Here is a 13,168-nt window from a genome sequence, read left to right on the forward strand (position 1 = left end):
TAGAAAATTAGTAAATTACCATTGAAGGAATGAGGTTTTTGGCTTTGCTATGAATCTTGTGTGTCATTGATTCTTTTAAGAAATCATCCAAAGAAAATGATTAAAGAGCAGACAATTAAAAAAAAAAAAAAAGCCCAGTGATCTACTGGATGAAAAGATCGTTTGAAATGTTCAACTAACATAATTATTCAAACGGTCAAGCTAGATGTTAGTGGCAAAAAGGTAGTGACAGTCTAGTGAAGAAGTCTAACCTCAAAAGAAAGCTTCCATTTATAGAGCAAGTGTTTGAGTGGTCCTGTGTCATTGTAAGAGTGATGGAGTTGAAACTCTTTTGAAGGAGTAACACTATTAAAGACAGTCATATGTTAAGAGCCAAGAGAGTTTATTGTGTGAATCAAAATTGAGCAAAGTGGCTTGATTTGAGACGGTGATTGTCCATGATATATTGGTGAATGCTACGATGTGTGGATGGAGTTGAGGTAGCTAATGAGAAGCAACAATGTGTTGTAATTTTCCGAGTCGAAGAATCTTAAATCAATATGATTGAGCTATGACAACATCCTTTCAAAGTGGTTGCTAATTGTCCTTTGTTAGGAATTATGATGTCATTCAAAATGTTGGTTCAACTTTGAACTGTTGTACCGTGTCGATAACTGTTGATTCAACTTAGAATTGTTGCATCGTGTCGATAGTTGAAACTGTTGTATGGAGTTGATAGGCCAGATAAAATTGGAAGAGTTTTCATTTTCCCTAAAGTTTGAGTGGAACATACCTACCTTGTTGATGGTATAGTAGTGATAGTGACAGAATGGATCCTTGCAAGGAAAATGTGGATGATTGATGAAGGTCAATAGATGAACAGAAAAATAGAATAAATTCAGATTCCTCACTAATAATGATAACAATAAGAGAGCACTAATTAATTTATTGGCTATCATCTTCGCACTAGGTTTTTTCAGTGCAGAATTGGGAAGCAAAATGTCAATCAAAATCTTTGAATTCAATCCAAGAGTCAAAAACAGAGGTGTAGATTGATGCTTCATTCTACATCAAGACAAAGACTCATTCCTATCAATCAGGTATTATCGTTGCAATTTTTCAGGCATGGTCCTTGGGTTTCTTATTCCTTCTTTTTTGTTCTAATGGAAATACATGTCTTTGACTACTGTTTTTATTTGTTTTATTTTTTAAAATTTTAAATTTTGAATTAAAGTCTTTTTCCCCCCGTAAAGCAACCTTTTTTTTATAAAATGTTTATATAGATATATATATGTATGTATGTATAAACAAAGTTAATTTTTTGTTGATTTTGGGTTTTTTCCCCCTTTTATGAAATGTTCGGATCCGTACCTCTACAAAGTCACACGCATGCACACAAAATATATAAAAGTAGATATACCTTTGCCTAGTTTAAGGTTTTGATATTTTTCCATAAAAAAAAAAGATGTTTAATTTATAAGTTTAGTTCATGAATTTTCAATTTTGTGTTTATTTGTTGTTTAATTTACAAGTTTAGTCCATGAACTTTCAATTTTGTGTTTATTTGTTGTTTAATTTACAAGTTTAGTCCATGAACTTTCAATTTTGTGTTTATTTGGTCCACAAACTTTGTCTAATTAAATCATTGAATAGTTCATTTGAAAAAGTGTAGGCAATTGAAGTTTCAATTTTGCATTCAATAAATTATTGAATTTAAAATTGTGACTAATTTATTGATTTATGAGTGTGTTTGGTTTAACTCTTCAAGTGTTTAATTTTGGAAACATATTTGACAACTACTCAAAATAGTTTTTAAAACAATTTTTATTATAAACCGCTTTTAACAAAAGAGTTTAAATAAAAATGACTTTTGAAAAGACATTTTCTTCTTTAGTCAATCCGAACATGCTCTTATTTAACATTTTTTTTTTTAAAAAAAATCATGGACCTACTAAATAATTTTGAAATTTGAGTGTTATATATATATATATATTTGACAATAGATGTGTAAATTTAATATATCTAATAGATTAAATAATTTTTATAACTTTCAAATAGATTAGAAATTTATTAGACATGAAATTAAACATGTAGAGTGGTGTTTGGTCCATTGACCTCATAAAGTTGTTGAATAATTCAAACTTCATTAACTTCAACAATCTTCATTATTGTACATTTATAAAAAAAATGTCATTTTTTTTTCTTGCTCTCTTTAATATTTCTAACTCTACACAAAGCAATTTTGCACCCTAAAGTCTTTCTAATTCCAGATTTAAGAACTTAATTAAACGTTCTAAACACTCTATTTGTGACTTTTTAGACAAATTTAAAAGTTTTCAAACAAAATTTATAAGTCCATTCGAGCAAAGCTAAGTGCGTAAGATACCAATTACTTGGTCGATACTTCAACCTACACAATTGTTGGAGAAGTTGAAGAAAAAAAAAGAGTAAACTTGTAAATTCATCTATAAAGAATGTTTACTATTTAAAAACAACAAAATTTAAAGTATGTTTTGTAACCATCTTTAAAAGTAGAATAAAAGCAAAGAACAATTCTGAACAAGTAACCTGCTCTCTTTCAATGAAAAAGCAACTATGTAAATTATTAGACTGGATGTCCTCAATAATTGGGAGACCGAATTGCACAACACGACCATCCTAGAGGCATGAGCCTTGAGGTCAACTCCCTTATCACGTGACCATTTCTCTTATTATTATTATTTTTTGGTTAGTTTTGTCTTTTTATGCAACCTTATTCTTTTGAATCTTCGATACCACTTAGTTTACATACAATATTCAATTTTCCTTTTGGTTAATATGCATAAACTAATGACAATACTTTATAACATTATTACAATTTTATTTACTAATGATTTAAATGTAACTTTGGTCCCTACGATTCGGAGAAAATTAGAACTTAGTCATTGTGATTTATAATCAGAATTTAGTCCCATGATTTGATAAAAACATCATAAATAATCATTGAAAGAAAATGAGGAAGTACTATATGACTTTTTATCAATTAAAAATAGACACAACTTTTTAGGTTATGCATAGGGGGCTTGTCCAAGATGGTACTGTTTCTCTACAAAGGCAATATACGCTCTCAATTGCTATGCACTACTTTTTTTTTTTTGAGTTATTCTAGCTTCTTCATAATTTTGTGTCGTCGTTAATCTAAGTCCGTAGTTTTTTTTATATATAATTATTTTATGCTTTGATAAAATCTTCATAAATAGCTCATAGATGGGATAAGAACTATTTATGAGGATTTTATCAAACCATGTGATCTACTTATGAAACTATCAAATCTCAAGGGGTTTGTGTTGGGGTGTATGCCCTAAAGCCTCATGGTTTTATGTTAGTTGAATCCATGGTTTGACTAATTTTATATTACTTACCTACATGCAAATCATATTCAATTGTATTTCTCTTATAACCTGTAGTTTTAATGTCCATTTAATACGCATTAATTTTAACTCTAGTTTTAATATGAATCCAATTTATATTAATTTAATATTTGAAATCCTCAAATGTGCAATAATCTATTAACCCAAGATCCAATGTTATCTGATGTAACTTAAATATGTATGTGGAGATATACATGTGGATCATGTTTAAGTGATAACTTAAATGATCTGTAGTATATGGATAAGATTGGGTGTCTTATTTTGGTAACACTACTGATACGGTCCGCTTTGTAGTTATTACACTTGTTGTAAAGTACTATAAATAATCTGATTCTGATCATTCTTGTGGAGACATGTGAGCGGGGTATCTTATATAAAAGAGTTTGTATAAAGACTAAACCACGAAATATTAAGTCTCTCTTTATAACACCGTTGTTAGAAGAGACTCACATTTCACCAAGATGACCATAGGGGACTTGACTTTAATCCTAAGTGAGTTATGAATTCTTGCCTACAAGAGCGATCCTTTGATTTGTATGGGTGAGAGAGACCAGATTCGCTAACTCAATAAGTCTACCATTTTGGAGATTCGTCTGATTGGGGAGCTGGGAACATAGCTACACAAGAAAGAATTCACTCCTTTCCTATAGTTAGGGTAAGAAGATAAAATGCTCTATTAAGGGTTGACTTCGAGGTTTGAACAATGAGATGCCTCACCCTCTCCTGGCTTGAAAGGGGTTTGGTCATAGTTGAATATGACTAATTGTTCATTAGAGGGATCAGTGATACTTAAGGAGTTAGGTGTAACTATAGGGGTAAAACAATAATTTGACCAAGTTGTACTTATGAGCGATTTGTGAAAGATCAACGCGCTATTGATTTGTTACATTCAATGGACACAAAAATATATCTATAGAGCGAAGAGTTTAGCTATCGGTCTTTAGTGAAGTGACCGGCAGTTAAGGATTGTTGATTAATTTGATTAAAAGAATTTAATCAATTAATCTTGTAATATTTGAGCTTCAATGTATAGGTCAAAAACCCTATGGCACGACGGAAGCCAAAACACAGAACCATTTCGTTTTTCAAATTGGCATTTAAAATCAAAATAATTTTGCATTGGAATAAAAGGTAACATCGATTAAGCATGCAATTCCCAAAAAGACTAATTATACAGGGGAAGAAACCCTACCTTGCAAACTTTCTGACAATTCTGTAAAATTTCTCTGGAGAAGTGTGAAATTCTCTTTTTTGGGATTTGGAAATATCACAGAATGATTTTTCTTTCTTTTTTTAAGAAGCAGAAAAACATGCTTGAGTCTTCTCCTCCCTCTGCAAAACAAAACTCTTTTGTTAGACAGAGGATGGTGAGAGAGAGGGAGAGAATGGGGAGTTAATTTATTTAAATTAAATAAACTAAAATTATTAATTAAATCATATTTAATTAAATGATCATTTAAATGATTTTCTCTCACATAACTTATAGTTTAAATGTGCATCTAATGTATATTAAATTTAACATATAGTTTTGATTTAACCAATGTAATTAAATTCAAAATTAAATTAAATTAAATTAAGTTAAATAATTAATTAATCATCCAATTAAGTATCACATATTTAATTTAAATTCCTATTTGAATCATATTAAAAAACATTTCTCTCATTTAACTTATAGTTTTAATGCGCATCCAATGCACATTATTTTTAACCTATAGTTTTCAATATAAATCTTATTCATATTAAATTAATATTTGGAGTCATTTCAAATATTTCGTTCTCTCATGTATTAATTTTGAATCATATCCAAATTAATAATAAAGTCTAAAATTAAACTTTATATTAAAATGTATCAGCATATATTAAAAAAGTCAATTCTGAATCTGAACATTTCAAATTCAATTTAATGACAAATTACTTCAATACCCTTTACAAGCTAGGAAGGGGATCTAATAGACCTGCAAAGTAGGAGCTCCAACGATGTGAGATTAACTAGCTAAACTCATTAACCAAATTAATCAATATTCGTTAATTGTGGGTATACTCCACTAAATACCCACAATTGCACTATTCTCATTGCAGATATGTTTCTAACCAATAGCAGCAAGTTAGTCCTTCACGAGTGTTTGTAACCCAGTTGGGTCAAATTACCATTTCACCCATGGGTTACCTCTGCATCCTTAAGTACCCGTGCTCTTCTAATGAACAACCTGTTTATGGTCCAACCATTAAACAAAAATCCCTTTCTGGCCAGTGAGAGGTAGGACCTTTTGTTCAAGTCCTGGAAACACCACTTAAGAAACACTCATCTACTTACCCTAAAATCGGGAAAGAGTGATATCCATATTGTATGATTATGTTCCCAGCTATCCACTCGATTTTATCCCCAAAATGGTAGACTTATTGAGTCCGCGAACTGACCACTCTTACCCATACAAATCAAAGGACAATCCCTCGTGAATAGGAGTTCATAATATACCAGGAGTAAGACTAAGTTGCCTAGCTCATCCTATTGAAATAGAAACCTAACTTGTCAATGGAGTTATATCTAGTGGTTACTATTTCACGGTCGGTCTTGTGCAAACTCATTACACAAGATACCCCCACTCGCGTATCTCCTACATGAATGCATTGGATCACTGTGTTTGTATTAAATACAAAGTGAACCGTATCTATAGTATTAATAGGATAAGGTACCCAACCTTATCCCTATTCTATAGACCCTTTAGGCTGTATCTTGAACATTGATCTCTATATATCTCTACATGCAGTTTAAGACTCGTAAGACAGTCTAGGATATTAGTTTATTGGACTTTAGGATTAATAAGACAAAATTAAATAAAACATCAATAACACTTATTGATAAAAATATTAATAACTATTTATTAATATGGTCATTTAATTACATTCGCTATCTACGAGTTTTAGGGCAAAAACCCAATACCCTCATTAGCTCAATGAGGACTGATGGGAAGCAAATTAATTTTGGTGTGATTTGAATTATTCAAATTAATTAAAGAAAATTAATTGCATAAGATACAGTTAAATGGTGTATATTGATACATTATATAATGTAATGTATGTTCATACATTTTTATGAGAGAAATAAATATTTGAATATGATTCAAATATTAATTATATGAATATGATTCATATAAAAACTATATGTTAAAATTTAATGTGAAAATGATTCATATTAAATTTAAATTTAATTTTATAAGAAAAATAAATATTTGAATATGATTCAAATATTAATTATATGAAAATGATTCATATAAAAACAATATGTTATAATTTAATGATTCATATTAAATTTATATAGTTTTATGAGAGAAATAAATGTTTGAATATGATTTAAATATTAATTATATGAATATGATTCATATAGGAATTATATGTTAAAATTAATATGAATATGATTTATATTAAATTTATATATTTTATTGAAAGGTGTTATAATTTTAATATGATTCAATTACTATTTATATGAATGTGATTCATATAAAAACTGTAGGTCAAAATTAAAATGAATTTGATTCATATTAATACCGTAGGTTATTTGAGAGAACAATAAACGATAGTTTATATTATATGTGATATAATGTTAACTATAGATTATATGTTAAAAGTAATATAACATCTAGTTTAAATATATATTAAAGTGGTTAATATATTAAAGAATTTGAATTTAATTATTTCAAATTTAATAAAGGGTTGGGAGTTACAACTCCCTTACCTCTTAATCTCTCATTCTTTCACGTAACAAATGAGGAGAGAGAAAGTTATCTCCCTCTTACTCTCTCTGGTTCTTCTCCTTCTCACTATGTTGTTTACAAAGAAGATTTTTTTCCCTCTCAATTCTCTTCCCCTTCTCTCATGTCAAGATTGAGTGCAAGCCCATACCTTTGCACAGTTCTCGTCCTTGAGAATAACGGGGAAGACCCCTTAGTGGTGTTCACTCCCGTTCGTTGAGTTTGTGAGATCTGGAGAAGACGACTGAAATTGGAAATGAACGTGAAGAACTGGTCTTCAAAGATCCTCTCTAATTTGCACTGTAGAAAACATGCTTAGGTTTGTATTTTTTCATGGTTTCTATCACTTTGAATTTTCTGCGTTCTGTAAAACAAAATTTAGAGATTAATGCGTCCAATTACTTTTGTTGCGGGGAATTCCAATCCCTTCAATTGATTTCAGAGCCATCTCAAATCTCTAAATTTCATTTTTGGAACTTTAGTTGAGAGTTTTGGTGGGTGCATGATGCATTGTGAATGTATGGGTTTTTACATATTGGATGATTTCAAAATTGACCTAAATTTTTGATAACTTGTAGAAATACAAGTTATTGTCCCTCGAAAGTTGGAACAATCAGGATTCTTAATGATAAAATTTCATCTTTCTTAAAGGAAAACACATGGAATCCTTCAGGTATAACTAACCTTTACAAAAACACTATTTTTGATAAAATTGCGTCACTAACGCATTTTATCGCAGGATTTCAGTAAATTTTACTAAGTGTCGTAGGCGCAACTAACTCAAAGGCATGCGTTAGAAGAACTTCAATGCATAGCAGGTACATTAATTCGAATGGCAAATCACCACTTGCAAGTATGGGTATTGAATGTCGGCGTTTGAAAAACAACTGAAATGGCAGGCGACTGACCAGGGTATGGAAATTAATGCTATCATATCACAAGTTGATGAGGAAAAATGCCTATAAATAGAAGACTTGAAACCGGAAAATGAAGTATATAAAACACATAGCATAAAGAGCATAGCATAGCATAACATAGAGAGCTTAGAATAGAGTAGTGCTGTTGCTGCAAGAAGATCACCATTGTTGATCAAGGAGAATTGAAGAGAACCAAGCTCGAGAGAGAACTTTTCTTCATTTCTTTAACAAGTTGGTTGTACACACATTAAGATCAAGCCAAAGAGAATAAGAAATTGAATTCTGCGGCTTGACTCTTTTCTTTTTACTTTATTTCCATTCATCATTCATGTGATTAAGTGTGTTATTATAAAGACAATTTCAATCTTTATAAAATCGTGCATTTAATCCATTCACTTGCCTCTACTTACAATCCACCGTGTTAAATGCGTTTGTGACTTTGTGTCTACTAAAATTCTAAAAGCTTTTATCATTATGATCATTTGGGTTAAGTTATCTTAGCTAAACTATTCGAAAGAATAGGATGGCTAGAAACGCATCAAGTCAGAATGCACAGTAACTTTAGAGATAAAGATACTTGTGGTTCACTGTTTTCTGTATCCAACGCGTGCACTCTAGAGCTAGGAACATGTGATATTTGCATTAAGAAATGTTAAATGATTAGATAGACAAAAACTCAACGCATTGACATACACTTGCTTGTAAACATACATCCTTCATCTTCATTCTTACCCACTCTGTCTTGTCCATTTTACTTGGATCAACGCTTTCACTTATCACTTAGCACCATTCCTTCATTGAACCCTATATTTCACTTGAACTCCTGTTTCTTCTTGTACGCATGCAGTTAAAGTAGTATAGATAACCTTGTTCAACATTTGTTTAGAACCCCTCTACATCAATGCAATGCAAGGCTTGCGTTAATCTAACCTAAATCCTTGTGTTTGACCCTAGACTTACTAGAAACCTGAATTAGATTTATACTTGGATCTAACTCAGGTAAGCTTGTACGCATCATCCAGTGAGTGTAGTGCATCATCCATTCTTTTCACCTAGAGAAGTCATTCACCATTCATCTTCATTCACACCAGTCTTATCTTCCATTTTCGCTTATTATACACTCCTAGCACACATCACGAAACCACGAACAAGTTTTTGGCGCTGTTGTCGAGGATTTAGCAACAAGGTTAACCAGAATTTTGCTTGTATATTTGTAGAAAACTTACAGCTAGGGGAGTATTACAAGTTAAGCCGAAGCTTGTAAACATTTTATGAGCAAGAAAACACTCCCAAGCTCTTATATGACCCTGAAGTGGAAACGACCTTTAGATGAAGAAACTGATTGATCGTCGTCGAAGGTTAAGGCAATAACAACTAAGACAACAACAAAAAAGACAACAACAAATGGTGGATGATCAACTAAACCAGAACTTAGCTCAACAATTAGCCAACGCTGCCGTAAATCCAATCCTGATGGCAAAAAATAGTACGCGTCCAATGCGGGAGTTTGCGTCACCTGTGCTGTATGACTGCTCGCCAGGGATCATATACCCGACGCCAGATGGAACGAGATTTGAGATGAAGTCCGTAATGCTCCAGATATTTCAAAGCGCAGGTCAGTTTGGAGGTGCTTGTGGTGAAGATTCTCATGCCCACATGAAACACTTCCTAGAAACGTGCAACTCATTTGTGATTCCTGGAATCACTTCGGAAGCCATCAGACTCTCTTTATTTCCCTATTCTCTCTGCGATGACGTAAACAAATGGACAAGTTCCTTGGAATCTGGCAAGATAACAACATGGGAGAAATCAGTGGAGAAGTTCATGCAGAAGTACTTCCCTATAACTACTAACGCAAGGAGGCGAAGAGAAATTATGAACTTTGAACAAGGAGATTTTGAAAATTGAGTGCCGCATGGGAACACTTCAAAGGATTAATCAAGAACTGTCTCAACCACAAACTACCTTTAACTATTCAAATGGAAACCTTTTATGGAGGGTTGAACCGAGCTTCTCAAATGGCAATTGACGTAGCCGTAGCTGGCAGCATAATGGATATGTCCTATAATGAAGCTAAGGAAATACTAGATCACATCGCCAAACAAAACATGGAATGAGTAGCCGATACTTATGATGCCAGAACAAACACTAGGAGGCGTTCTCAAAATGCAAACAATATTGATTCAAACGCAATAGCCACACTCTCTACATATGTGGCTGGTATGACAAACCTTTTGCAAACTTTATCATTGACAAATGCAGCTCGAACTCATAAGGTGAATCAAATGGACACATTCACACAACCCATGGTTAGCTGTGCGGGCTGTAGAGAACCTCACTCCTATAATGACTACCCGCAGAATCCGCAATCAGTTTGTTCTATCAAGAACAACCCATTCTCGAACACTTACAACCCAAGATGGAGAAACCATCCAAATTTTTCTTGGGGAGGTTACCAGCAGGAATAACATCATTCGAGGGAAAACCAATTGCAAAGGCAGGGACCGCCGCCTGGATTCTAGTCATCACAGCAACCTCAGCATCAATCCTTCAATAGAGGTGGTCAGGCGTCGAGTTCAACTTCTCCGCTTGAAAATCTTTTGAAGGAGTACATGGCCCAGAATGACGCATTGTTGAAGAGTCGGGCATCATCTATCAGGAACTTGGAAATGCAAGTAGGACAGATTGCTAGTGAGCTGAAGAATCGACTGCAAGAAGTGCTGCCTAGCAATATGGAAACCCTTGGATGTAATAATGGGAAGGAGCATTGTCATGTGATGACATTGAAAAGTGGTAGACCACTAGGAGAAGAAGATGAACCCAAAAAATAATAATCCTTCAACAGATGAGCACACAACGCACACAAAGGCATTTGAAGATCGAGAAGAAATAACACCTGAAGTGTTGGGTTTTATGTCCTAAACTTATTCTGAAAATTCACTAAGTTGTTATTAAATATATGAATTGCTTATTTCATTTTAGAAATAAATCCAATAAAATAAAAGATCTATGACTATTACATGAGTACTTGAACTTTATATGGTGACATAAAAGTGGATCAAGTTCGAGTAAATAGTCAAAATGATCTATAGTATATGAATAAGGTTGAGTGTCTTATTCTGGTAACACTATCGGATACGACCCACTCCGTAGTTGTTACAAAGAGTTGTAAAGTGCTACAGACTATGTGCTCTAAATTTGTACATGTTATGACATGAGGAGTGAAGGTGTCCTGTGCAATGGGTTTGTACAAGATCGGACCACGAAATTAGTCACTTTTACTTTATAACACTGTTTACTGTTTAAGACTGACTATTTCAAAGCGATGACCTAGGTAATTTGACCTTAATCCTGAGCTAACTATGAACTCTTGTTTATTCGGGATTATCCTTAGATTTGCATACGTGAGGGTGGCTCAACAGTGGCGACTCAATAAACCTCCATTTCAAGGGTAAGAATGGGTAGATACCTCGGGACATAGAGTGCAAGATGGAACTCAGTCCTACCTACTTTCAGGGATAGTCTCGCTTAGGAGGGTAGTCTCACTCATGAGGATGGTTTCTCTGGTGATGGTCTCGTTAGTGTGGTCTCGCTAGTGTTGATCTCCAGTGATGATCTTGCTAGTAGTAATATTGCTAGTGATGATCCTGTTGATGAAGGTCTTGCTTGTAAACAAACTATTTGAAGCATCTTGATGGGAATTCTAAGGAATCTAACTAGGAATTATGTTGTTTCAGGCCAAGAGGAGCTAGGAAAAGCCTACAAACCATTAGGAGCCCATACAAGGAGTGAGTGACTATAAATGATTTATAAATGTTTTAATAATCCATGCTTTATTGACAAATACTTTTATGTTAGTTATTTTACAAGAGGTTCCAAGCAACATATTTTCCTAAATTTTATAAACACATGCTAGTTACAAAGTTTATGAAGTATGCTTTGGTACAATGGTTGAATCATGGTAGTTCTCAAAAGAAGATTCTATGTCATGTTTAAGTTACAAGTATTTTTATTATGTTTTAAAGCATATGTGCTTTTAATGATGTTGAGCATGCGTTAACAAATGATATTCTTATGAAAACTATGTTTTATGAGATCAAGTTTTCAGTAAGCTTGGTTTATGAAAATGTTTTTCTATAAGGTATTTTCAGCTCAATACTGAAGTACAAGGAGAAGGTATCTGAGCTGTACTACCTGGTTTCAGTTATGTTATGATTCTGATACTGAAGTACTTAGAGAAGATATCATAATAATTCACTCAGTTCAGTAATAAGTGGTGGTATCTTGCTTCAGTTATGATCCTTGACGTCATGATCCAGTTTGCTTTACGTGCACGTATGACAGTTAATCAGTTCAGTAGGATTGAACCACGAGGGTTCTTTCCTAGCATTGGTTGAAAGGTGTTGAACAAAAGGGTTCTCACCCCAGCCCAAACTTATGTTTGAGAAATTGAGCAAAAGAGTTCTCTCTTAAACAAGGATATACAACGTTGAGAGATCGAGCAAAAGGGTTCTCTTTCAATCGGGAATCACTTTAGCTATGTTTTCAGATACGATGGTTTTAGAAGTTTTATGTACACGTTAGCTTGGCAAATTTTTAGTTTCAATATTCAGTTTTCTAGCTTTCAGTTTAAGCATGAGATTTATGTTTTTATTTAGTCACTCACTGGGCTAGTAGCTCACCTTGTTTTTAAATGTTTTTCCCTCCCAAGTAACGATCAACTCCGCAAAAGATAATTCTGTTGCTGCTTTGCCACTTAAAGACTCAAAGCTAAAGGAAGACTAGATGTTTGTTTTGTAAATATTAGTACCACATATTTTGTGTGTATAAGGACTAAACTTAGTGTCATGGGGACCCACCCTTTCATTGGCTTGAGTGGGACTCGGTTTGTTGATCGGATCACAAACCAATTTTTCATTAGAGGATCAGTGAGACTTAAGGAACAAGAGGTAATCTCGAGGGTAAAATAGACATTTGATCCAATCGTTATTATGAACAACCTGTGAAGGGTTAACTTATTAATCATGATTATATTGAGCGGACATAATATATCTACAGTGAGGAGAGTGCAACTATGGGCTTTAGTGGAGTGATCTATTAGTTAACGAATGGA

This window comes from Benincasa hispida, chromosome 3 (assembly GCF_009727055.1).
Source record: "Benincasa hispida cultivar B227 chromosome 3, ASM972705v1, whole genome shotgun sequence".
NCBI lineage: Eukaryota > Viridiplantae > Streptophyta > Magnoliopsida > Cucurbitales > Cucurbitaceae > Benincasa > Benincasa hispida.